The sequence below is a fragment of the Heterocephalus glaber genome, unplaced genomic scaffold (genome assembly GCF_053883595.1).
Source record: "Heterocephalus glaber isolate CG9 unplaced genomic scaffold, H.glaber_assembly_v1.0 deba00000281, whole genome shotgun sequence".
NCBI classification, from domain to species: domain Eukaryota; kingdom Metazoa; phylum Chordata; class Mammalia; order Rodentia; family Bathyergidae; genus Heterocephalus; species Heterocephalus glaber.
The window spans coordinates 20558470-20581080 of record NW_028258139.1 but is presented as its reverse complement, the minus strand read 5'-3'; positions in this window follow the sequence as shown (position 1 = coordinate 20581080).

The following is a 22611-nucleotide window of genomic DNA, read 5'->3' as shown; positions in this document are numbered from 1 at the left end:
TCACCTCCACTTATTAGCTGTATAGCTTTGGATAAAGATCTGTCTTGGTTTCTTCATCTGTAAAGCTGATTGCTTTACACTTCATAAGATTGCTTTGAAAATTCAGTGACACAATGACTATAAAGTCCTTAGAAATGTGCTTAGGCAGAGAAGGTGCTCAGTAAATGTTAACTTGGTCACTGGATGAGTTATTGAGGAATTAATATTTTTACGTTTCCCCTTTTGTTTTGTGACAGGCTCTCTCCAGATCATTTCTAGCCCTAAGGTCACCATGCTGTGAGTTTAAAACTTCCCTCTCTCCTAAGCACTTTATTTCAGTCTTCTGGAGGTGATCTTACTAAATATTTAAATCGGTGCTGGTTATGAATATGAACGGACCCTCTTAGAGTAACATTGTGCAAAAACCTTATAACACATGCTCATGACCCTGAATCTCTTCAGAAAAAAAAATGAGAAGCATTTTGCCTTTCTTTTTTTTTTTCTTTTGGTACCTGGGATCGAACTCAGGTCCTTGAGCTTGCACAGTAGGGGGCGAAACCACTGAGCTAAATCCCCGGCCCCCATTTTGCCTTTCTTAAGAACAAGGAACGGACTTGTCCCCCATGCCCAGGTGGAAGTGACCAGCAAATGAAGGCCCGGCTCTTTCTAGATGGATCTGGATTTAGAGGCTGATTCTCCAGAGGGAAAAGGACAGACAGGAGTCCAGTTCTGAAGAAGAAACTTGAAATTCCCCAGCCACCAGAAAGACAGATAAGGGGGTTGGCAGGGCAGCAAGACCTTGAGAAGGAACATGGTGTGGGACGTGCTGAGCAGACAGAACCTTCACCCTCACGTTGCAGGTCTCGGAGGGGATCTCCATGAAGGTCTGCGGGGTGCACAGGGAGTGTGGTCCCAAGCAAAGCTTTTCCCTTTAAATGGAGCCCCAGGACTTGACAAGAACCACAAGGAGTTTCCACAAAACACTAGGGGCCCTTTCGTATGTTTGTTTTTATTTTTGTGGAGCTGGGGCTTGAACCCAGAACCTTGTGGATGCTAGCCACTTGCTCTAGCACTGGACTGGACTCTGAACTCATTTTTTTTTTTATTTTGAGATAGGCTAGGGTCTCACTCAGCTGCCCAGGATGGCCTCAAACTTGAGATCTTCTGGGCCTCCCGTGTTGCTGTGACTACAGGTGTGAACCACCATGCTGGCTCCTTTCCTAAGTTTCTGATGGTAAAAGCCTCATACCATGTGAATCGTAATGTATGAGTCAGTGATGTGAGAGTTAGAGGTTCAGTAGCTGAGGTAAAATATTCCTCCATCACTGCCTTGATCTTGGATAAGTTAATCAGTTTCCTCATCAGTCACATGGAAAGGCTACCACTGTCTTACCCGGCATGTTAGAGTGTTTGGAATAGCATCTGGTATACAGTAAGTGCTCAGTAAAATGTTCAGTCTTTGTACTGCTATGGTTTCAACGGAGATGGGAAGCCTCCCCCCATCCGTTCACCTAGTATCTGAGAATGGGTTCATTGCCAATCTCGGCTGATGAGCCTGAGATGGACTCAATTTGATTTAAAAATACACAAACATATGAGTGTTAGGAAAGCAGTCCCTGTGTTCTACGGCTCTTCTCGTGATTATTGGTGGGCGCAGCACTTCTTCGGGCCAGGACCTGTGACTCTGTCCTGCTTGGTCACCCCCACGAGGGACCCTGAGGCTGAAGGTTCTTTCCTTCCTGTCCTGTCCCACCTGTTGAATGGGACACCATCCTGTTAGCTTCTGTCTGGGTCTTCCCTGCTGCCTTGGAATGGAGATCTGTGGTTATTCTCATGTTACAAGTCTTACGCTGATCTTTGTGGGCAAAATCAGGGAGAACAGAGGCAGATAAATGAATAAGTTCCCAGAAGCTTATGAAGTCATTGCAGTCATGTTTTTCATTTGTGGTTCTTGATTTCCTTTCTGAGCTGTTCAGATCCCTCCCCATTTCCTGCTTCTCTTTCTTTCTCCACAGGCCTCCCTTCTGTGTCCTCAATCACTCTGAACTTCCCTGACTCTTGCCGATCCAAGACAGCACCTTCAAAGCTATTTTAGACATAGAATGCGGAGTCCAAGGCAGGGCTTTTGTAGGGCAGCAAGAGTGTGGGTGAAGGGAGGCAGAAAGGGGAAACAAAGACATGTTACATCAGTGAGCAGACATGACATCCACACAGAAGCACATTTGGTAGCTTGGTCATGCACGGTGTCCTCAGTGTGCCATACCTTGAAACCAGCTGACCCTGGGAAGAAGGGACAAAGTATATCTGCCGGCTCCTTCTCGTATGCTGCCTCTCAGTGGTCAAAGTTCACTTCAGGAGGATTGGCTCTTCTGCTCCTTCTAGATGTGCTATACAGTTGTTCTGTGGCTGATGGAGAAGGCAGCTCCTATCTCCACAGTACCATTCTCCACCTGAGTCTGGAAATGACTGGAGATACAGAGCTTGGTTCTGCCCTGGCTGAGTTGGCACTGGAGCTGGTGCAGAAGGTGGAAGATGCTGAGGGCAGCTGCTCGTGTTAGGGGCAGTGGGCAGGGCTCTCCTTTGTGTATGTGGCTGAGTGGCATACTGGGGGAGGTTGGTAGGTGGGACCAGTGTGGGTCTGAGCTTCTTTCTCTATAGTGGGCCTGAGTGAGATGATGTCTTCTCTCTAGTGAGTCAGTAACCTAAGTTAACTCCATCCTGTGCCTACAGCATCCCATGTGTCTTCAGAACTCACTGGACAGAGAAAGAGAGCAAGGGGCGAAGCACTTAGAATCTAGCCTGCTGCACTTGAACACACATTGCTTCTGCTCTTCTCTCATTATCCTAACTTCACCTGATGCCGAAAATGTAGGGCACATCCAGGGGAGTTTGGTGACTGCCCCATCTCTGCATCACCCCTCTCCCATTTCTCATCTCCTTTCTCCTTGCCCCATCAGCAGTCACTGATGATCAGATAAGATCTCTTGCTGTTGTCCCCGGCTGCTATCCTTTGGGAACGACCCTCATGGCAGGATTCCTTTGGGGCCTCAGATCAAAGACTTGGTTCCCATGGATATTAATCCAGGCACCTTTCTGCTGGATGACAGACCCCTTTTATGTGACACTTGGGCTGGAGGACTCTCCACTGGCCTGGCCCAAATGTTCCTCCGTTAACCGTCCTGCTTTGCTAGTGTCAGGACTGCGAGGTGCTATAAGGCTCCCTCTTCCTTATTTTGCAGGAGAACGAACGGTTTCCTCTAGTGAATGTCTGTGCCTCTTACAGTTTCTGCTTCTCAGAGGTCCTAGGCTAACATACTTCATGAGTATGTGTAGATATTTTCCATCTCTGAATTACTGTATTTTTATTATTAAAGTTGTTTCATATATTGGTATTTCATTTAGTTTTCTAAGGATTTATTGTTTACTGTTTCCAAGTTACCTAGTGTCACAAATGCCCTCAGTCCATTTTATTTCCCTGAAAATTTCACTCCCAGACGTCTCTGGCCCCTTCTCCAGTACAGAATGAGGGTCTTTCAGGGCTGTGTGCTACACAGTCTAGAATCCAGATCTTTTCTCTGCCTGTTGTCTTTGGCCCTCTTTCTGGAGATTTACTTTCCTGTATTGCTTCAGCACCAGCTCCAGCAGCTTCCTGAGAAAGGTGCAGAGATGTATAACTTTTTGACCAAAAATATCTGCACTATATTTTAATTCTTCAGCTGAAAATAGTCCAATAATATCTGGATTCTAGTTTTGTTGTAAGTGACTTTTCTTTTTCTATCTGGAGTTTGGAAGGAAGGCCCTTATAATAGCATGTCTTAGTGTTGGGCTTATTTCCTTTACTGTGTTGGATATTCATCGTCCCTTTATGTCTGAAGATTCAAAAATTATGAAAAGATGAACAATGAAAAGCCAGCTCCTTTCTAATTCTGCCTGCCGGCTATGGCCTTTTACTTCCAGCCGTTACTCTGTATGTTCTGGAGATCAGCCAATCTGCTTGGGTAGCTTTGGATCCTGGCATTATATTCAATACTCATAGCTCCTCGATCCATTAAAATGTCTTTGAAAACATGCTCTTAATAATATCACAGTATTCTAACACAGAGATATACCCTGCAATTGACTTAATCCATTAGCTCCTGGGATGTTTCAGGCTATATCTACTCCAAATAACTTGAAGAGTGATGTGATAGCATGCCTGTGACACTTCATGTGTATCTCAAATTATTTTGTTGTATTTTGTTTTCCATGGTATGTTCACATCTAGTATCTCAGTTTGAGGGCACAGTGTACATTTGAGGAGCACAGTAGACATGGCCTCACATGGTTTGATATTCTTTTCTTCCAATGGATGGTTGAGCATAGGACCCCATCTTATGGGCAATGAAGCATGAACGGTGGGGGACATTTGGTTGTCCCTTGCCCACACACACTATAGCCACTGCCTTCCTGCATGTTGCTTTCTGCTAAACGGAGGTTTTTAACTCATGCCAGATGACATCATCTTCAGGCACAGCTGTCCACAGAAACTCAAAGCTGTGCATTTTGGAAGTCACGATTTTCTAGTCCTTCTTTCAGACTCTAAAACAAGGGCAACAAAAACTACATACCTTGTTCTTCTCCACCAGCTCTGAGTACTTAGTTCAGATGGCTTCAGAATTCTGCTGGCAGCTAGGTCTCTTGGTCAGGATAAGCCCCACTTTCTACTGGCTTCATGGTTTCCTCTTGAAAACATTTTTATACCTGGAAACACATGTGATCCCTGCTGCAGCCCTGTAAGGTGTCAGAGTCAGACCTACTGTTCCTCTTGATGCATGAAATGGTCTCAGAGGGGCTCAGGGTCACAGGGAGATTTCAGGGCAGATCTGGGTCCTGATCTCTGGATTTCTGTGCTAGCTTTAAGCTAATTCCACTAGGCAAGATCACTGAGTGTTTCCAGGAAAGGTAAAGAGCTTTCAGAGAATCAGAGGTACTGGTGAAAAGGCTCCAGAGCAGGAGGGAGCAGGTGTGAATCCTGAAAATCTCATCCCTTTGGAGTCTCATGATTCTCTTCTATAGAAGAAAGGGAATAATGCCACCAACCTCCTAGTATTGCCATGAGTATTAAGACATGTACGTGAGAGCATCTATCACAGTGCCTGTCATGCAGGAAATATCCAAGTGCATGAATAGAGTAGGAAGGTGGACATTTGCTTCTAATTTGGGCCCTGTCCAGCATTATTTATAACACTCCACTGAGACGGGTGGACCAAGCTGTCCCATGGCCCTTCTGTGGCCAAACGCAATAGACACAGCAGCCCTCCTCCTCTGGTTCTCTGCCTGCAGCACGGACCCTCATGACTGGATCTATGTTCTCTTCCTTAGGCTTTTGTGACTTTGCATGCTTCTGGTTTTCATCCTTCCACACTGGTTGCTCAATGCAGTCTTTGTTAGATTCCTCTTCGTCTGGCATCCAGAAATAAATGCTGTCTTCTTGGCTATAAGCATTTCTCATAAACCCATCCTTTCCTCATCCCAGGCTGGCTTCCCAATGATATCATCTATGTTCGTACACCTATGGCCTTGCATTTGCTGATCTGTAGCCTGCAGGGCTTTTTCTCTTAGCCCTTTCCATGCTTGGCTCTATGGTTCAAGTCTCAGCTTAATTGTCATTTCCCCAAGAGACCTTCCCTGATGACCCTATTGAAAGGAGGCTCCATCCTCTCACCTTTGTTATTTTCTCTGTAATGCTTTGCACACTTTGATCTGGTTGATTTATTTGGCCACACTGATTTGTGGCCCCTCTTACTAGAATGCAATGCTGGCCACGTAGAAGCCTTACCTGTCCTGTTTACCAGGATCTGACAGAGTCATTGGTTTTTGGTTATATCCATGTATCTATGTCCTGTATGACTCAAGCACTTCAACTCCAAAGGTGATTATTTTCTGGTGCAGTCTCTGTAGAAAGCCTTATCATCTGCCAATTTGCCAAAGGCAGAAACTTGAGAGCACTTTTTGGTCCTAGTCCTGATCAACTACCAAGCCTTGATCATCCTAGCAATGCTTCCACTTGGGGAGGGGAGAGGCAGTACTCCCATGCAGGGAGCATTTGGAAGGCTTTTTATTGATTGTCACAAAACTGGGGACTGAAACCAGCACTTGCTGGGCCGGGGTCTGGGATGCTGAATGTTCCCTACTGTGCGGGGTTGTTCTGTACCCAAAATCAGTAGTCCTCTTATTGGGAGATATATTTATATCTCTTGAATGGGTCCCAGTCATTCCACTTCATTGCTATGGCCATAGTTCCATGCATCCATAGAGAAGACCAGTGAGTCTGGTGGTAGCCATTTGTCACCAGTCTTAGAAAATCATACAGCATCATTTCTGCCACAATTTATTGTTTGCAACAGTTATAAAAGTCTGCCTGGGCTGAAGGGGAGAGAACACCAGACACACTTCCTATAAAAGAATGTCACACTGTCAGAAAAACATAGATGGGAAGCACAGTCTATCACATTACCACTTGAATTTCTCTTGGCTTCTATGCCCCATGTTCTCCAGGGATTATTGCCATGGTCAAGGGCTGCAGCTGCCTGTCTGGCAGCCAGTTTTTTTTCTTCTGGCAATAGCACACTGTTTTCCACTTGAGAAAGTGGCTCTTTCAGGCTGTGAAGTTTCAGTGGGGCTGTTAAGGGTGGCCATGACCTTCAAGTTTGGCCAGACAGGTTTTCTTCTCTTGAGAATTTGAGTCTTGAGTGAAAGACTCAAGGAAGCAAAAAATACAAAATGAAAATGGGAAACTCAGGAAATAGTAAGTGGGCTGAAGGTAGTTCCTCCCAGAGCCTAGAAGCCACAGTCTTTGCTGTCCATTCTGAAGTCCAGCTGTACAGTTTTGGCTTTGATGCTTGGAGCTATTGTACGTTCTCCAACAGGTTTATTTTTTTTTAATTAAATTAGCCAGAGTTACTTTCTGTTGCTTGTAACCAACAGAGTCTAACTGGCACATTATTTTGAACAGGCTCTTCAAAATGCTAATGACCCATCACTGTTACAGTTGGGCTAACTGCCTTCTTAATGTATTTCACCAACCAATGCTCCTGTGAAGACAGGGATAACCATCTTCCCTCTGGATTCACCAGTGAGATGTATAGAGTGAGTCCTCCTAGAGGGAGGCAGGAGACATGGGCTTGAATGTCAGTTGTGCTTTGTGATCTATAACAAGCTGCTGCAGTTCTCTGAGCACAGGTTTCCTCACTGACAGACAGGCCCAATGGATATTCAGTAGATATGAACTTAAAAGGAGCAGGATTTCTGTTTTATTCCCTGTGGTATCACCAAAGAGCAGTGCATAACAATGTTCATTAGTAGTAGTCACATTGGGAATAATGGGACATTTAAAAGCTGCTTTTTGTCAATACCAAGGATTGAACTCAGCCTTCGCATTGTGCTACATCCCAGCCCTTTTTATTTTTTAGTTTGAAACAGGGTCTCTCTGAGTTACTAAATTGCCTAACCTGAGCCCGAACCTGGACTCCTTCTGCCTCAGCCTCCAAGAGTGCAGGGACTATGAATGTGCAGCGCCATACCGAGCAACATTTAAGACCTGCTTTATGCAGCCACCGTAGAGAGACAGCCATATCTTTTGATAGGGACTATTTCTGCTTTGTTTATCTTTCTCCTGGACCCAACAGAGCTCTGAAACACAGAGTGATTAAGCTAAATATAATAGATGTGGAAATACAAATATTTGTTTGCAGGCGCACAGAAACTCGTATCTTAAAATTAGTGGCTGGGAGACTCCACAGAAGACATTAGAGATGGCTGAGACAGAAGGGTCAAAGCTCAGGATTTACTGAGACAGCCTGGTCAATTTAGCGAAAGCCTGCCTCAAAATAAAAAATAAAAAAGGGCTAGGGATGCAGCTCAGTGCAAAGGCCCTGGGTTCAATTCCTGGTGCCAAAAAAAAAAAAAAAAAAAAAAGTCCAAAACAAAATGAAACAAAACACCCATGTTTACTAATCAGGAGAAGTTAAGTTCTGTTAAAGCCAACCTCTCAGTTTCAGGGGGTCAGCATGTCAAATGGTCACACAAGTCTACGGCAGGTGCTCCTGGCCAGCTCCCCTCCTGTTGCAAAGAACTCAGGAAGTGGATGAACTGTGTGCCTGTGATTACAGTGGCACGGGCGTGGGGACGCGCAGCAGCGCCTGCCAGTGAACTCAGTGGTTCATTTTAGGTGTTTAAGGAAAACCTGAAGAGTTGGTAGAGATGGTTTCTGAGTGCATCTGCTGTGTGTTTCCGGAGGGCATTGGCTTGTGTGTCTGCACTCTCTCTCTCTCTCTCTCTCTCTCTCTCAGAGCAGAGATGCACTCTTTCTTTTGCCTTGGGCATCAGAACTCCAGGTTCTGTAGTAGTGAGACTCCAGGACTTGAAGCAGCAGCCCTGTGTTCGCAGGGATTTGGCCTTGGACTGACAGTTACAGCTTTAGCTCTCTGTGTTCTGAGGCCTTTGGACTTAGACTGAGCTATGCTACCAGCTTCTCAAGGTCTCCAGCCTGCAGATGGCCTGCTAAGGGACTTCTTAGCACTTACAGTTAGCGTGAACCAATCCCCAAGGAGTCTCCTCCCATCCATCCTTCCATATATTCCTGTGGTTCTGCCTCTCTGGAGAACACAGACTACTGATATAAACTCTGCTTAGAAAGCAAGTTCTGCAGGGGCTGGGACTCTGTTGCAGTTGTCACCCAGTCCTAGGAGCTGGCCCAGTGTCTGGGTAGGGAAGGTGCTGGACATGTGTGGAAGGAAGGCATCAGACTTTCACTTTGTCCTGACTTTGGGCTGTGTCCTCACTCATCAGACTTGGTGACTAAGCTGTGATTTCTGCCTTTCTTAGTGGCAACTTTCTCTGAGTTCCCTGTCACCCTGGCATTTTTTGTTTCTGGCCTCTCTCCTGGTTCTGGGATCTTGGCTACAAACCCTGGGCCTGGGCCTGCCCATCTACTGTGGGAGGCAGGACACTCAGACAGTTAAGAGGCATGCCTTTCTCTCAGCGTCCTCCCCTCCACTCAAGTACCCTGGATCTTTTAACCATGCTGAGCTTCTAGGCTTGGGCAGGACTCCACCAAATAATGTGTGCAAGAACTGTCCCAGCAGGAAGTGAAGTCTATGCCAGAGCTGCCTGTGGCAGATCAGAGACACACCAGCTGGAAGCAGGCATTAGTTTGACCTGCAGGGGCAGGAGGTGCCTGGAGCAGATTGAGGCCGTGGTGGGCAGTGTCAGCCTCAATACACCTGCAACGTACAAGAGGAGGGGATTATTTGGTTCATGGTTTCAGAGAGCTCAGTCCATGAATGGTCAGCTGGCTTTAAGGTAGGAACACCATGGTGGAAGGATTTGGAGGAGGAAAGCTGCTCAACCCATGGCAGCCAGGAAGGAGAGAAGGAGAGGAGGAGGGGGAGGAAGAGGGACACAGTCAGGTAGGGAGTAATAGTGCCTCATGATCTGATCACCTTCCAAAATCCCCATATCTGAATACACAAGAATTTTAGGGGGACAATTTTAGGTCTAAACCATAGCAGTGGCCTTCCCCAGGAGGTGCCAAAGGGCAGCCTTTCCTGGGAAGCCCCTTGTCAGCCTCAAGCCCAGAAAGGGCAGCTCTGAGGATGACAGAGGGGAAACAAAACCTCTTGCTTGTCTCCCACTGTTGATTCCTAGCATGGAAAAATGAGGCCAGTTAAAGGGCTGGCCCAGTGTTCAGCAGCAAGGTACCCCTGATGAGGGGAGCTTGCCATGGAGATGGAGCACAAGGGACCATCAAAAGAGATGCTTTGGAGGCTGTTTTGATGAAGAACTTGGGTGCTTTTCTGCAGAAAGAAATTTGGCACAGAAAACAAGATCAAGATAGTATTGGAATAGATAATAGCTAGTGTGTGTACTCTATGCTAAATACTTTATTTTTTATGTCATTAGATAATCTCCTGAAGAGCCTGTTGGGGACACATGTTAGTGATATTTTATAGATTAGGAATCTGAAGCTTCCAGAGTTTATAAATTCTATCAAGGTCACGCAGCCCTAAGTGGCTGAGCTTGGGACCTTTGGTGATTCCAAAACAGATTTTTCCCCTACTAGTTCATATTTCCTGGGTCCAGATTTTTCTTGCATGCTAAAAATCACTGCTGTCTTAACTTAGGCTTTATCACTTAGGTTACTGGAGACATTGTATCCCAGCTAAATCTTATGACAATCCTGTTATATGCCAAGGCTTTTGATGAGAAGTCAAACCCAGAAACCTGAAGTAACTTGTCCAAAGTTTTGGGGCTGGGAAGTAGTAGAAGTGGGAATAAATGGGCTGTCTGATCCCAAATCCAGTGCTTGTTCCTCTGTACCTAGGGTTGACCATCCGTGGGCCACTAGCCGAGTGTGGCTAGCTTTCTCTTTTTGTAAGACTTGTGAATGAGCTCATTAAATATTTAAACAATAAAGAATTGTCTTTGTATTTTTGAATGGTTGAAAAAAATCAAAAGAAGAGTAATGTTTTACAGCATGTGAAAATGATACAAGATTAAATTTCACCATCTATAAATAAAGTTTTATTATGAGACAGTCATGTCTGTTTCCTTCTTGTCCATGGCTGCTTTTGCACCACAGTGGCAGTTGTGACAGAGGACCCATGGCCTGCAAAACGTAAAATATCTTTTATCTGGTCCTTTCCAGAAAAAGCTTGCTGATCTCTTCTTGCAGGAGGCAAGAGGTAAATGACACCGAGTACAGGCAAAGGGAGTCCACTCCTCAGGAATCTTGGTCTTGGGGGAGGTGGGCAAGCCTGGGGAGGGGACACAGCCCTTTTCTGTTTCATAGTGGAGTCTCCACGTGGGATTATCAAGGGCACAGTGGTGGGGGAAGGTGTGCATGTGAATTGGGAGAGGACATGTACAGTGTGGGAAATGTTGGGAAGAACCACACCAGTAACAAACACCATGGAACTGATGATATGATTGAACTAAAGTGTCTCTAAAATAGGGATGATGATAGAGATGTAATTGTAATAGAGATGTAATAGGGTATGGAGATTCCTCAAAAAATTGAAAACAACTATTATATGATTCAGCAATCAAAATACTGGGTCTAGACCTTAAGGAATAAAACTAGTATGTTAAAGAGACATCTGCTCTCTCGTGTTTATTGGAGCACTATTCACAATAGCCAAGAAATAGAATCAACCTCAGTGTTCCTCAACTGATGAATGGATAAAGAAAATGCAGTGTGGTAATGACATGGATGGGACTAGAAGACATTGTGGGAAGTGAAATAAGCCAGGCAGGGACAGCAAGTGAAGTGACAGCCTGAGGTGATGGCCAGGATTGGCAGCCTCCAGAGTCAGACCAACACCCTTCCTCCTGGCATGGGCTGGAAGGCATGGGAGAGCAGTGGGCTGGGGAGGGGGGGGCAAAATGAGCCATTGAGGGGGGTGTCCCCACTAGTCACTGGGTCCACAAATGCAGCTGTGTCCCTGAGAGTTGGCAGGTCACAGTCCAGTGGGGAATCAGAGAGACCTCCTGCTCGGGCCCACAGGGGTATGAGGGATTCAGGGCCCCATACACTTTCCAGACATACATCTCAGAGCAACAGGTTCCTCCACTACTCTGTTATCCCCAGGCCCCTGAGTCTCTTTTTGTTTGTGATTACTGAAGGTATTTGCATAAAAACAGGTTTTCTCAGTCTTGGGAGGGCTCAGCTTCCTGCTACTGTTTTTTTTTTTTTTCCACCTGAAGCTGTAATTCTCCATTTGTGGCCGAATAACCATCTCCCGGGCGGCTAATTACAGGCCATATGCTCCCGGGGTGGCGCGCTTTCACGTCTGTTCCTCCACAGCTCTCCAGGCCCTTCAGGATGCTGCTTCCCTCCTCATGTAGTGTCCATTTTGCAGGTGATTCCAGCTGGGCTTAACTGGGCATTCACAAGTCTGCCTGCCAGCATCTTAGTGTCAGCCAGGTGGCCAAAATCAACAAAAGATCCAATGATGTCTGCTGCTGAAATTCCATGCAGACAGAGTTGAAATGGAAAGAGTTTTGGCCTGGGAGTCTGGAAGATGAGTTCTGGTCTTAACGGGGGAAATTGTTTTTTTTTTTTTCTTATACAAAAGGAGAGATTTTGGTTGGATCAGTGGTTTCTAGTTTGATTTGTAGGCATCTGATAGGATAGTGATGGGCATTGGGGGCTTTAAAACAGTCTTGAACTTCTTCTAGCGGCAAACACCTGGGGAGAAAGAATTGTTGCTTATTCGTCTTAGAATCTCCATTATCCAGGACAGGGCTTGGTGCAGAAAGTACAAATATTGACATGTGTTGATACATGCAGGGATTTCAGCAAGTCCAACAAAAACTGTCCTTTGACCCTGGTGAAGCTGAGTAAGCTAAGAAAACCTTGAATTGGGCCAGGGATTTAGCTCAGTGGTGCCATTACCTCGCAAGCACAAGGTCCTGAGTTCAATCCCCAGTACCAAAAAAAAGATAGAAAACCTTGAATGTTTTAATGACTATCATTACATAAAAGCTGTACTTCCTGGGTTTTTTGATTCTGTATAATTGACTTAAGCAGGGAACAAATCTTTGGGATGGGTGTTGTTTATATAAAAAAGAAGATAATGGGAAGGTTGAAAACCAGGCTCAAAAAAATGATGGAGACCTTGGAGAGGAGGGGGCTGAGGATACAGGTGCATTTCAGTGTTCAAGATGAGCTGTCTGATTAGAATAGTCCAGCTCCTATGACCACCCAGCTGCTGGGTGATGGGGAAGAAGCTGTCTGGCCTCTTTAGGTTACTATGGTCTCTGATTACCAGAAAGAGTATAGTGTACTTTGGGAATTACTGCCAAACAGGAAGAAAATTTGGATTCTGGCTTGCCAAAATGACAAAGGACCACTGTACTCAGGATCGCTGGTTCTGGTGTGCTTATCTGGAGCTCTGTTTGGTAGTTTTAGGTGACTTTGGTGACAAGTTGACAAGGAAAGGGAAAAGAAATTGACACATGCATTTTGATCTTTAAAACATCTTTGTTCCCAGAGTCTGTATGAAAGAATTTATAACAGGGACTTATGGATAAAGACAAGCCCAAGTCCAGTCTACAAGGCTCTGGGTCCAAGGTAAATTCCTTGCAAAGATCCAAATATAGGTCCTAAGGGAGACTTACCTTTTCTGTATTTCCATCACTATTTAGTGGGAGCATTCATGATGGCTATCCTATCTTTTTTTTCCTTTCTTGAGCCTCATAATCTTGAGCTGGCTTGTCACATGGGTTTTCAAGAGGCTCAATGTAATCATGGATGAGAACATTTTTTATAACACTAAGTATGTGCTCATGCTTCTAGTAACAATCCATGATGATGTCAACAATACCTGTATCTACCATGGTAATTTTCTGGATAACATGGGCTGGTGGCCAATTGACAGAGAAACAAACACCTCTCCCTTTCCTCATTAATTTATATCCTCTGTGATAATTTTGTCTCTGCAGTTGACATGTCATTTGCGGGTGTCCAATATTGTTTGTATAGCCCCACTACACCTGAATTATTATTTTGATTTTTGGGGAGTTTTTTTTTGGTACCAGGGATCAAACTTGGGACCTTGTGCTTGCGAGGCAGATGCCAGATCCACTGAGCTAAATCCCTGGCCCAACCTGAATTATTATTATTATTATTATTTGCATTATGATTTCTTCTTTCTCAAAGCAGAATACAGAAAAGTTGCATCCTAAAGCTTGCTTTCAGCTAGGTTAAGGGCAGGAGACCTGGGTGTTTTTAGTCACCTAAACCTGTCTGAAACCTAGAATCAGAAATGAGGACTATGAGACTTTGGTCTGGAAAGAGAAGATGCTCATACTGAATGTGTTGTATCTGTTTGCTTCTTGGAGGGCAGCAGTGGGAGGATTTCTGCCATTCAGTCGTGGTCATTGTAGATGATTCTTTGCAATGGTTGTGATGCTTTTGTTAGAGTATCCTTACAAGTGTTTTTGCATTTTGTGGATACAGAATCAGTTCTTTGCTCTTCTCAGAGATGTTCTGAGTTGTCTAATAGCCTTTAATATGTTCCTTTCATGCTTAGATTGGGAAGAATGAATTATGTTGTTTGTAGATAAGATCTCACATAGTGTGAGGATCACAGCTGGAGTGAGTCCTAGGAGTTATAGAACCTCATCTCTGCAGAAGTGGCTTGGTAGACACAGTCGGGCAACAAGAGGCAAAAATCCACCCACGGCAGGCTGGGAGGAAGACATCTACTGTCTTGTGCTGTTGACTCACAAAAGTGTCTCCTACGTCAGCTTTTAACTTGTCAATCCTAGGAACACTGACATCTCCCAGTGGGGACTGCAGGATTAAGGGAAATGACAAGGTAAAATCTTTTCGAAACTATAAAGATCAAAATAAAAGATATATTGCAGGAAAATAGAAATAGATCTTTTGTAGATTGGAGGGTGATCAGGAGATGAGGAGGGGAGAGAAGAGGATGAAAACAGAATTGAGATGTGTTGTATATATGTACCAACTCCCCACAATGAATGCAATCATTGTGTACTGGAAACAAGCACTAATAAAAAATAAAAATTGAAAAAAATAAAATCAAGTTCTCCTTTTCGTTTTTTTGCCTTGGTTCCTGCTGACCCTCAGAATCTTTCGTTCTGTCCCAAGGAGCCTATTAGGATGTACATCTCTCACTATATATATGTATATGTGTATCTATATATATTTTATTTGTGTTAGCTGTGAGATGAAAAAAATACTTGCCTCTTTACAAATGGATACTGTAGTCCTTGAAAATATGTAGACAGATAAAAGCCAATGGAAGAGATATATGTAACAAAAGAAGAGATAAGAGGATAGGAGAGATAGAGCAGGAATGAATGTGAGGGAAAAAGGAGAGAGAGAGGGGAGAGGGAAAGGGAGAGGGAGAGGGGGAGAGAGAAGGAGAGGGAGAGGGAGAGGGAAGGAGACAAGGTGGCAGTGATGCAGTGATGCCCTGGCCACTTGAGAAATGATCTTCAGTGAATTAGTTCCTATGGCAGTCAGCCTAAGCTGTACTCATACCCTATGTGGTCCTTTTCCATACTGAATCAGGGCTGACCTGTGTGACTAACAGAACATAGTGAAAGTAGCAGTGTTTGCTTCTCAAAATTAGGTCATGAAATGGATTGTGGCTTCCACCATGGCTTCTTAAGTCATTCTCTCTGGAAGAAGCCAGCTGCCATCTTGGAAGTGCACACAGCAGCTCTGTGGAGAGTCCACACAGAGTGAAACCAACTTGCTGGTCACACCAGTGAAAGTCAGTCCATTTTTACAAATGACTAGAACTCCCACTGGTACCTACCAGGAGTGACCTGGGAGACTTCTAACCATAACCAACTAACCAAGCTGCTCCTCCATTCCTGAGGTGCAGAGATAATAAATAATTACCGATGTTTTAAGCCCCTTAGATGTCAGGCTATTTGCTACATAAGATCACTCAACACAGTCCTGCAGATTCCCTTGGTGAAGAAGCTGTGGACTCTGAGACACGAGTGTACAGTAAAGATGTCGTCTTCCCACTGGTGTATTGTTCTGCTTAACAGCCCCAGGCATTGTCCACTAAGTGGGAATTCCTCTTGGCTCTGATAAATAACTGAACATAATTTCCGGTTTTCAGTAGTACTGCATCTTGAATTCTCTTGAGTCTATTTTCATAACTCTAATTTGATAGGAAGGTGGATGTGGATGAATCATATGCTGTTATCTTGCTGTCCTCTTAACCAAGAAATGTACAATCTACTGCCATCTCTAGGTTTTTGATTATGCATTCCATCAGTACACATGTTTTAGCTCATATCTGCAAAATATATCTTCTTGCTTGTCCTTTCATTTATTTATTATTTATAAGTGTCACTGTATTGTTCTATCGTGTGATACAAAACATGCATAAAATACAAATTTAAAAAATATGAGAGAAAAGTAAATGGAAACAGAAACTCTAATACTTTCTTTTGCTGTCTAAATGGTTATCTTGAGTACAGCTGGTAAATGTGACCCTTCTCCCACCTTGGAGACTGCTGGCAAATAGTTAACTTTTTATATTCTTGTATTATCTGTATATTCTTTAAGAGCAGAGGTTGTGCCTTATTTATTTCTTCTGGAATTAGAGGGTGACTGCTCTGTTCGTGTTTCTTGAAGGAAAGAAAGAATGAAAACATGGATGAATGGAGGAATAACATCTGTTTCAGCATGGTACTAAACGCAAGAAAAACAAAAATTAGTAAGATGTGCAAAGAATGTGAAGCTTAAATGTGTTCGCTTTTCCTTCCTGTATAATTCTCAGTGCTTAAGGTTTAAGTCTGCGTATTTCTGATTCCAAAACCATGTTCATTTAGAGTGTCCCAAATGATAAAGCCCCTCTCTACCCTCCTCACTGAAAACTGTCTCATACACTAATAGAGAAGAGACCTTGGATTTATATACAGGAGAAATTGTGTTCTGTTTTTCCTGCCCACCCCCTCAGGGACATATGCAGGCCCCCACACTGCACCTCTGCACAAAACATTTTATCTTTTTCCTTCAAGCAGTCTCCAGGCCTAGTTCTCTGGCACACACCCGTGTCAGTGTAGACCTTTCTAGCAAGTACACACGTGCAGAGCCTTTACCTGGCCATTAATTCGCTTGCTTCCCTAGGACTCAGGCTGTCTGAATATCTGTCTTCTTACATTTCCTGGAGCAAAAGAACTGTGGCTGACACGATTATAACTAGCTTATCAAGTCTATTTGTTCAGCTGGGCATCTCTCTTCTTTGTCAGTCGACTTGGCTTTTCATCACCATTCAGGCTTCTGAGCTATCTAGTGAGTTAGACTCAATGTTGCTGTGTCTTTCCTGAAATCCACTCACATTTCTGGCCTGGGGTCGTGCAAGGAAATTGGAACTTAGAACAAGGTAACAGATGGGAGGAGTAGATAGCTCTGTTCTGTCTCTGTCTGTCTGTCTGTCTCTTTGTTTCCTGGTCTCTCTCTCTCTCTCTCTCTGTCCCTCTCCCCCCTCCCTCTCTCTCCTCTTTCTCTGTCTTTTCTCTCTCTTCTCTCTCTCTCCTCTCTCTCTCTCACCCCTCTCTCTCTTGAATTCAGGAGTTATGGGAGCTTATCAGTTGGTTTTTGATCTTTGCTTGGTGTTGATCCTGGAACTCTTAAATTGTTGCCGAATCTTATCCAAGACAGCTCAGTTGGGCCTGATGGATGGGAATACTTGGGTACAAACTTGGAAACACATAAATAGAAAGTAGTATTGTAGTGGACATGCTTTTGGCTCCCTTGAGCTTTTTGAACCATGGAATGGACAAGTTTGAGCCCCTGAGTGGCTTAAAACAGAACAAAGAAATTCATTGCTCATTAATGCCCCGTGTCCATCATGGGTCACCTGGGTTTCTGCCTCACTGTGGGACTTGGGCTGGTAGAAGGACCACAATTTGCCAATGGCCATATTAGAGGAAAAGAAAGTGTGGGGACTTTTATACTGCTGACAATGAGACTGTGAACCAGAGTGACACAATCACTTCTACTCCTATTTCAGTGGCTGCAGCAAGTCCAATGGGCATGATTACTTTCACAGGGACAAGGAAGAATAATACAATGTGATCAGAAGAGAAAGAATCAGAAAGAACCATAGTTTATGTGTGAGCAGCACTAATAACAGTCACCAAAGCCCTTCCTAGTTTTGGATTCTAACTCTCTATGAATGAAGCCAGAACTCACTGTGGAGGGCAGAATAAAGGCTACCAAAAGATGTTCACATCCTAATCCCCAGAACCTGTACATGGCAACATTACATAGCAACACAGACTTTGTAGATTTGATTAGGTTAGGGATCTTGCATTGGGGTAATCATCTTTAATTATCTGGGTAATCATCTTTGATTATCTGGGTGGGGACAATGTGTTCATGGTGTCCTCACAAGGAAAGAGGGAGGCAAGAGAGTCAGATTCAGTGGAGGAGCTATGAGGATGGAAGCAGAGGTCAGAGTGATGGGAAGAGGACCACGAACCAAGGGGATCAGAAGCTGCAGGAGACAAAGTAATGGATTTTCCGCTAGGGCTTCCAGGATAGCATAGACCTACCAGGACCCTGATTTTAGCAAAGAAATTTGGAAACTTCTGCACCCTAGAATGTAAGATAATATATTTGTATCACCTAAGCCACCAAATGTGTAATTTTTTGTAATAGCCACAATAGGAAGTTAGTACACTCACCTTTTGAGCTTCCTTTAAAGCTAGAACATAGAATATAGTATCTATTCATTAGAAACAATTGTTTCTGTATCAGTTAGCTTTTCATTATTGGGACAAAATATCTGAAATGCAAAATTTAAGGGAAGAAAAGTTTATTTGGCTCATGGTTTCAGTGGGCTCAGTCCATGGTCAGCTGGGTCCAAGGTAGAAATATCATGGTAGAAGGGCATGGCAGAGTAAAGTGGTGGGTAAGCAGAGCACAGAAGAGTTCCAGTAAGAGTTATACCTTCCAAAGTCATACCTCCAGTGACCCACCCTCTCAAATTGCAGAACATTCAGCTATGAATATCAGTGGCTGAATCCACTGAGAAATATAGCATAATCCAATCATCTCTTCGGGGGAGTCTCTTAATCCAATGAAATTGATGATTACAGTTAACTGGCACCGCTCCCAACTTGGATTTTAAAATGGGATGTGAAGAAGGGACTGAAGCTTGGAATCTATGTCAATGATGTGAGAGGCACTTAGTTTTCTAGGAAAGCAGGGGTGTAAATCTCAGCAGTAGCATGGTGGTATGTGCCAACATGCTCATGCCCAGCAGTAGCTGCTGCAGCAATAGGACTCCCTCAGAACAGTTGGTGCAGTAGTTAGGTTTTCTTACCAGATATATAACTTTCAAGCCGGGAGGTTTTCTGGCTCTCTGACATCCTTCCATCTTTCAAATTTCCTTTAATAAAAGATTAAATGGATTTTGTGGTTTGCAACTGAGAACCTTAAAGAGATGTTTCAAATAGCTCTTTCTGCATAACAAACCATCTTAAAGCCTAGTGGCTTTTGTGAGTTTACTGATCGAATCTTCCTCTCCTCATTGCCTTGCTGGGAGTTGAGAAGCCTGCCATCATCTGGAAACTCATCCAGAAGCTACACTGCTGATAAACTGTAGAGATTCATAGCAGGTTGAGTCATTGGGAGACTCAGTGAGACCTTAGCTGGATTCTTGTGGAGGAGCCTCAGTGTGTCCTGCAGGTAGGGCTTTCCATATAGCTGCTTGGGCTGCCTCATGACATGCCTTCTGGGTTTCTAGAAGGAGCTCTAAGAGGTGCAAAGATAATTTTGCTGTAATCTATTAGTGAGAAAAGATACCCCAAGGGCATGGCTTCTGGGAGAGGTAGTTCACAGAGGGATTACTAAACTGCAGTTTATCATCAAACATGGAATACATTCACAGAATGATACAGAGGGTTTGATGGGAGCTGGAGGAGGGAGTAGCTGACTTTACTCAAGGAAGGCAGGGGCAGCTTCAGAGAAGAGTTGGCACTTGGGAAACAGGAATGACTTCTTCACATATGAAGAGGATGAAAGGGTTTGGGATAATTAGGGAACCATTTGTAGCTCAATTTTGGCTCTTGGAATAGACAATGAACTCCTAGTAGGGCAAGGACAGACAACAGAGGAGGGACAAGCTGAAGCCACCAGTTCTTCATTAGGCTCCGACACCTTGCAAGTCACAGAGAGTTTTAAGTAGAGAAGAGACGGAATCTGATCTCTGTAAAAAGACTGAAGTAGGGAGTGAGTAATACAATTTACTTTGCTTTTTTGTTTACATTTAGTCACTTTCCTCTTTTCACTTCATTTGAGACACATTTGGATTATTTACCCAATAACAATGTAAACCACCCACATTTGGCATATGTTACGGAATACAGGAGGCTTTCACTGCTATCATGATTTCTGATTCAGTATGTGATGCAAAGAGTTTGTCAGAATTAGCGTTGCCCTGATTTCACTAGCATTTTAGTCCTTTTTTGGCGTGGAACAATTGGAATCCCAGTTGCACAAAGCAATGAATATCCACCCCATTTCTGGGCCTTCTGGTTGACTGTGGGAAGGCTGGTCTGGTCTAGTCTGGTCTGGTCTGGGCTGGGCTGGGTGCCTCTGTTCAGACTGTGGTTCTGGCTGAACCAGGCTCCTGCCTCAGAGCTGGGTCCCACACTGAAGAAACTCCCCAGGGAAGCTCAAGTCAGTGGATCCCCAAGGGCAGCCCATTCTCATTGCAAGTCTCTTGTTGTAGTCAGGGTTCGCAAGGGAAATAGATTTATACAGGACACACTATTTATAGGATTAATTTTATATTACTCACCCAAAAAGTCAAATGCAGAGAAGCACAAGAGATCTAGCCGCACACTAGAGACCCAAAGAATCTAGCCAAGGGTCTGGATCCCACAGCAAAATGTCCCTCAGAGTCCAGCCTGAAAGCCTAGAGTCCAAGGCAATGTCATCCATAAGTCCAGCCAGTGGCTGGGAGCCCATGGCAATAACTCATGCTTGTCCGTTCTGAGGATCTGCACTGGGAAGGCCCAAAGGCCAATGGTGGAAGCCAGAAAACCTACACCAGAGGGATGACGGATTTGTGCCACCAGGTAGAGGGATCCACACTGACCCAGGAAGTGATGTTCATGGTGAAGATCAGAGCTCCCCTGATGAAAACAGCAGCCATCCCCAGGGACAGCAAGGACTCAGCCTCCTCCTCCAATGAGAACAGCCAAGTTTCCATCAGGAAAACCAACCGCAGCAAGCTTCTCCTATAAAATCAACAGCCCTCCAGTTCTCTTTTTATGGCTAATGGCAAGAATCCTCAGGTGGGTTTTCCACATCCAAACCACACTGATTCAGTTCAGCTGGGCGTTACAAGTTGACCATTAGTTAATTCACCACATCTGTCTCCTCCAAGCCTGACAACTAAATGTGCACTGGCTAAAGCAGAGCACAGGATCAAATCTAAGTAAGGACAAGCATGGGAAGTTACCAGGCCATGAAGAATTGGATCTAATTCAATCTGCTACAACAGAGAAGGAACTTTGGCTCAGAGAAATTAAGGTTATCTCAGTGGATTTCATGGGACTTAAATGGAAGCCTTTTGAGTCAAGGCTTGTTCTCTATTTATTTCCCTGCGCTGCCACTAAGCTCTCATGCCAACCTCAAGCAGTATTTGTTCTGTGTTTAAGTGGCTTCACTTAACATAATATCCTCTGGCCTTGTCAATGTGCTCTCAAAGGACAGGATTATTTTATGGCTGAATAATATTCCATCGAATGTGTGCACCACATATTCTTTCTTCATTCACTTGTTGGACATTTCATGTGTTTGTATATCTTGGCTATTGAGAATAAAGCTGTACTGAACATGCAAGTGCAGATATTTTTTCTGGATCTTTCAATTCCTTTAAATATATAATCTGATAAAGGACTGCTGGTTACTATAAAAAAACAAAAGAAAATGTCAAGAGGTTGGGAGGAAACTTTAGGAAGTGCTGGCTGTGTTCCTGGAGTTCACTGTGGTTTATGAGTGTGGACTCATCTCCAAGTTAATCAGGCTGTAAAACTCCATTGTATAGTTTCCAACATGTCAATCACACTCCAGTAGAGTGGTTTAAGAAGAAGCTGGGCATACTGGTGAATCCTTGTAATCCCAGCACTTGGGAGACAAGACTGAGGAAGGAAGATTACAAGTTTGAGCCCAGTTTAGGCAACATGATGACTTAGCGAGACCCTGTCTCAAAATAATAATAATAATAATAATAATAATAATAATAATGATAATAATAATAATAATAAAAGACTGGGATGTAGCTCAGTGCCAAGGCCCTGAGTTTAATTCTGAGTGCTGGGGGAAAAAAGAGGGAACCCTCCAATGGGCACCTCCCTCATGCTAATGAATCATTTTGCTCTTGTCCTGTCTGTTTCCTGAGGTTTATTTTCAGACTTTATCACATGAACATTCACAGCTCACCACTTAGCGCTCTGGGGACTCCCTCTCTCACATCAATTCCACACCCTTTCCTGCAGTGACGCATCTCTCATTCGGCTCTTGTCTACTCACTTGTGATGAGAGTTAGTGCTGTGTCCTGTTTGCCAGGCAGCAGCTCCCTTTGCACAGAGGGAGTGCTGTTAGGGGTGTGCAGGCTGCTGCAGCGCCTCCTGCTAGTAGAGCCCTCCTGGCCCCGGGCAGTGTGATGGTAGTGTCCTGTCATTGGTGCACTCAGTGCAGGACTACCAGGAGGGAGAAGGATGTGCTCTGCGGGCTCAGGCCCTGCGTGGGTTACTGTGTTTAGGCCACCGAAGAGCGGGGGCTTGCTCCTAGGAGAGGGTCTGGGGTGACTGTGGGGTCTGGAGTTACAGGACTCTGAGGCACACTGTGTCTGGGGTAGAGAAAACCTGAGGTAGTGGTGGCATGCCAGGTATTGCTGTCATCAGATTTAATTCATTTCATCAGCATTTCTTGAGCTCTAGCAACATGCCAGATCCTCTCCTGGGAATGGGGTTACCAAAGAACTTGAGACAGATGAGACCCACCCTCACAAAGCTGAGGATCCAGGAGGGGCAACAGGGCATTCCACAAGCACTTACATTCATTCTCCCCTTCAA